We start from the raw sequence: 3,746 nt of genomic DNA on the forward strand, positions 1-3,746 counted from the left end.
GTTTTTTTCAGGGTTTTTTAAGATCCGCGACGGGATGACTTTCGACGACGTACACAACACGTGGATCCTCGGACTCGGCGGTGCGCGCTCGCTCGCGTACAAGCGCGATGTGAGAAAGAGAGAGCGCAGTCACTGCGTGGTGGGTGCCGGCGCTCTGCCGACTGTGGGATTCCTTTCCCCTCTCTGTCTCTCTTTCTCTGTTTCTCTCTTTCTATCTTTCTCTCTTTCTCTCCCTCTCTTTCTCTCGCCCTTTCCGTTCGTCGACACGTCTGACGTGTCTCGCTCGTGAAAAGAGACTCCCTTCGTGAGCCACGCGTGGAGGGGTTGCTTAAAAGGGTGACTTGATTGTAGTAGAGTGGCGTTGAAAGTGGAGGGGATAAATGTCACTTTGACTATTACACCTCGTTGATTTCTTCCATGATATCTTCGGTAATACCACAAAACGTATCAAATCGTATCAAATCGTTTCAGCTGATCGTCTCTTGACGAAGTTTCGTTATTAGAGAAGAGAAAGGAAAGGATACGCACAACACGCGCGCACGCACACACACGCACTTACACTACAAACAAACAAACAAACAAATCGAACGAACGAACGAACGAACGAACGAACGAGCACGCGCGCGCACGCAATTAATGATGATCAATTCCCGTAACGTGAAGTTGCTTCCTTCGGCGTAGGTAAGTAGAAAAAAGAAGGGTAGAATATTTTCTGAGGAAGACGGCTTTGCTTCGTACGAGGAGTCTCGAGTTGGGTGGGTGGGTCCAGGGCAGGGTCAGGGCATGGCAGGGCAGGACAGGGCAGGCCCTGCCACTTGGCTGTGGTGGGGGGCAGGTGCCACCTCCGTTGGTGGCAGCCACGCGAATCCTTCTAGCTTAGTTAGACTGGATGTCGTGCGTGTTGTTTCTTCTCTCTTCTCTCCTCTTCTCCGACATACTATTACTACTACTGCAATTTATTCCTAGTAATATTACTACTGCTATTACTATTTCTACTACTAGTACGATATCTCCTCTTCTTTTCTTGGAGAGGGAAGGGTTGATCGAGCGTTCTCTCTCTTTCTTTTCGTCTTTTCTTTGCGAGAATCGGCGAAGATACGCCGTCGATTAACAACAGCAACAACGGCAGCAACAGTAGTAGCGACAGTAGCAACAACAGCAGCAACAACAGCGTTGGCAAACGCGACAATAAAATATGCTGAGTCTGGCCAGGAACGTACACTCTCTCCCTGTATCCTCTATACCCCCACTCCAACTAGGTCCGTCGGAGCCGAGCCTCCTTCTCGATCTCTTTCTCTCTTCTTCATCTATCTTTCTCGCGCCTCGTGACGTTCGCCCCACCGTAGTCTCTCACTTTCTTCCCTCTTCGGTTGTTCAGTGCGACTCCTACCAAAAGTAGTGGGGATGGTTGCTTGTCGAGGGACGCGACGATAGGGGGACTTTACCAGGAGTGCTAGAGCCCAGGCCTGGGAGTGAGAGAGACAGAGAGAGAGAGAGAGAGAGAAGGATAGAGAGAGAGAGAGAGAGAGAGAGAGAAAGAGCTACTACATGACAATTTTAGTTCGATAGATCCGAAAGTTTAGCCTCGGCGGCGCTGCTTTACTTGCCGCTGACTTCTTCCCGGTAGTTTGTTCGGTACCCCCACTATTCCCCCTGCAATCCATTCCCCCACCACTACTTCCATTCTTCCTCCACTATTCTCTCTCCCTCTCTCTCTCTCTCTCTCTCTCTTTTCCTTTCTCTCTCTCTCCGTCTCTATCTCTCTTTTTCTCTCCCTTGCCCTTGCACCCTGTCTCACTCTCCTTCCCTTCGATCTTTCCTTCTCAAAGAGATCGTCACTACTTTGTAACCCCCCACCCTCGACTTAGTCGGCACCCTCTCCCCCAACGCGCGTTCACGCACAACGCGCGACACTCGACTACACGATCTCTCTTTCTCTCTCTCTCTCTCTCACTCGCTCGTTCTCTCTTCAGCTCCACCTCTCTGTCTCTCACTCTCTCTCTACAACGACCTACCGACTTTTCTCTCCTCTCTCTCTCTCTCTCTATCTCTATCTATCTATCTATCTATCTATCTCTCGTTCTCGTTCTCGTTCTCGCTCTTCACTTCTCCCACAAAATCTTTACCTTCTCTCTCTCTCTCTCTCTCTCTCTTTTTTGCTTTCTATCTCTCTTTCTCTCACAAACTATATCCCTTCTTCTTACACAAACGAATACGTTTCCACCGTAATTAAAACATTTTAACGATTAACATTCCCGTCCGGTATCGAGCTACGATCGCGGAATCGAACAAATCCTTCCTTCCCTCGTCCTTGGAAAAAAAAAATTCCGAATTTTCCGTCGAAATCTCTTGAATACCTCGCGCGAGGACACGGAGGACACGGTATCCGCGTTTTACGAGAGACCGACCGACGGAGAAACGCGGCCGGGTGTCCGCGTGGACGTGGACGAGAGAACGAGGGAGGAAGAAACTTGGTTCGCGCGCGGCGAGTAGCGAAAGTGCGTTTTGCGCAGTTCTTTCGGCTAAAACTCGGTTGGAGGGAAAGAGGCGGGAAAAGGGGGCGGCAGCGTACGAGAGAGAACAGGGGGAGGACGTATCGTTTGGGAGTGTACGGTGGTGGTGGGGTGGGGTGGGATGGGGTGGGTGCGGGAGGAGGAGGTAGAGGAGGAGATCGGAGTCCTCTCACTCATTTCTTTTTCATACGGCACCGAGAACTTTATTCTACATTTACAAAACGCACTAACACATAAGTACGTATACCATACGTGATATAGGTACCGATTCGTCTGCCCCGAGTAAGAGCAAATATCAGAGATAAAACGTATTTTAGAAGGAGATAGATAGAGGAATATGATGATATTTCTCGTTGACTAGCTGGCATGTCCAACGATGCACCATAGACCGTAAGAGGGGAAAAGAGGAAACGCGGAGTACCGCCGGATAAATCGTATCCCCCTACCACACTTCTTTCAACTCCCCACTCCTCCTCATTTGGTAGGTGCGGAGCTCGGCTTTTTTCCCCTCCGTGGGCGCGGACACTCGTCGCCACGCCTCCACCTCCTTCGTTCCTACCCCCTCTACCAACTCTCTCGTTCTCCTCGCAACCGACTCCGCGAATCTCTCTCTCTCTGTCTCTCTTTCTCTCTCTGTCTCTCTTTCTCCCCTTCCCCATCTATACCTCTACCTCCACACTGCTACCTCCTCCTCCTCCAACACCTCCTCCTCCTCCTCCACCACCTCCACCTCCTCTTCCTCTTTACTCGCTACGCTTCGTTCTCTCCTCACGCGCGCTCTACACTCGTCCTTCCTTCCTTTCCCAGGGCGCGTGCTGTGCGCAAGCAACCCTCTTGTCCTTCTCGACGCCCGGCTAAACGCTTCTTCTTTCGTTTCGTGACTACGACCAAGAAGAGATGTTCTCTCGTTTTCGATACCAGGATCTTCCAACAGAAGAGGACAAATGTGAAACATCAGTGTATTACGTTTGTTAACGCTTTCCTCGACGTATCTTCTGTCTTTCTCTTTCATCATCATTCGTTCTCTCTCTCTCTCTCTCTCTCTCGATCACTCTCTCTCTCTCTCTCTTTCTCTCTTGCTTTTAGTCTTCTCACCCCCTGTTTACACGCACGTCGATCGCTCTCTCCCTTTCTCCGCTTCACCCCCTTCATCCGTCGTCTTCGAGAGGGCGCTATGTTCGTGTGTGTGTGTGTGTGAGTTTGTACGTGCGTGAGTGCGTGCGTGCTGCGTGC

At 50.6% G+C, this 3,746-nt stretch overlaps 1 protein-coding gene across 4 annotated transcripts in view; it reads right to left on the reverse strand.

The window, feature by feature from the left end:
• Positions 1-2,166, reverse strand: part of LOC127071069 (iroquois-class homeodomain protein IRX-6) — a 53,331-nt gene extending 51,165 nt beyond the window's left edge. For 3 of the 4 annotated variants that reach the window (XM_051009921.1, XM_051009920.1, XM_051009919.1), the window contains exon 1: positions 1-1,634. This exon is cut by the window's left edge. The gene's annotated coding sequence lies outside the window, so the exon portion shown is untranslated. Of the gene's footprint in view, positions 1,635-2,126 lie in introns of those variants that run through there. The other variant, XM_051009922.1, reaches the window with a different exon arrangement.
• Between the last annotated feature and the right edge of the window lie 1,580 nt (positions 2,167-3,746).

Source organism: Vespula vulgaris, chromosome 20 (genome assembly GCF_905475345.1).
Source record: "Vespula vulgaris chromosome 20, iyVesVulg1.1, whole genome shotgun sequence".
Lineage (NCBI taxonomy): Eukaryota > Metazoa > Arthropoda > Insecta > Hymenoptera > Vespidae > Vespula > Vespula vulgaris.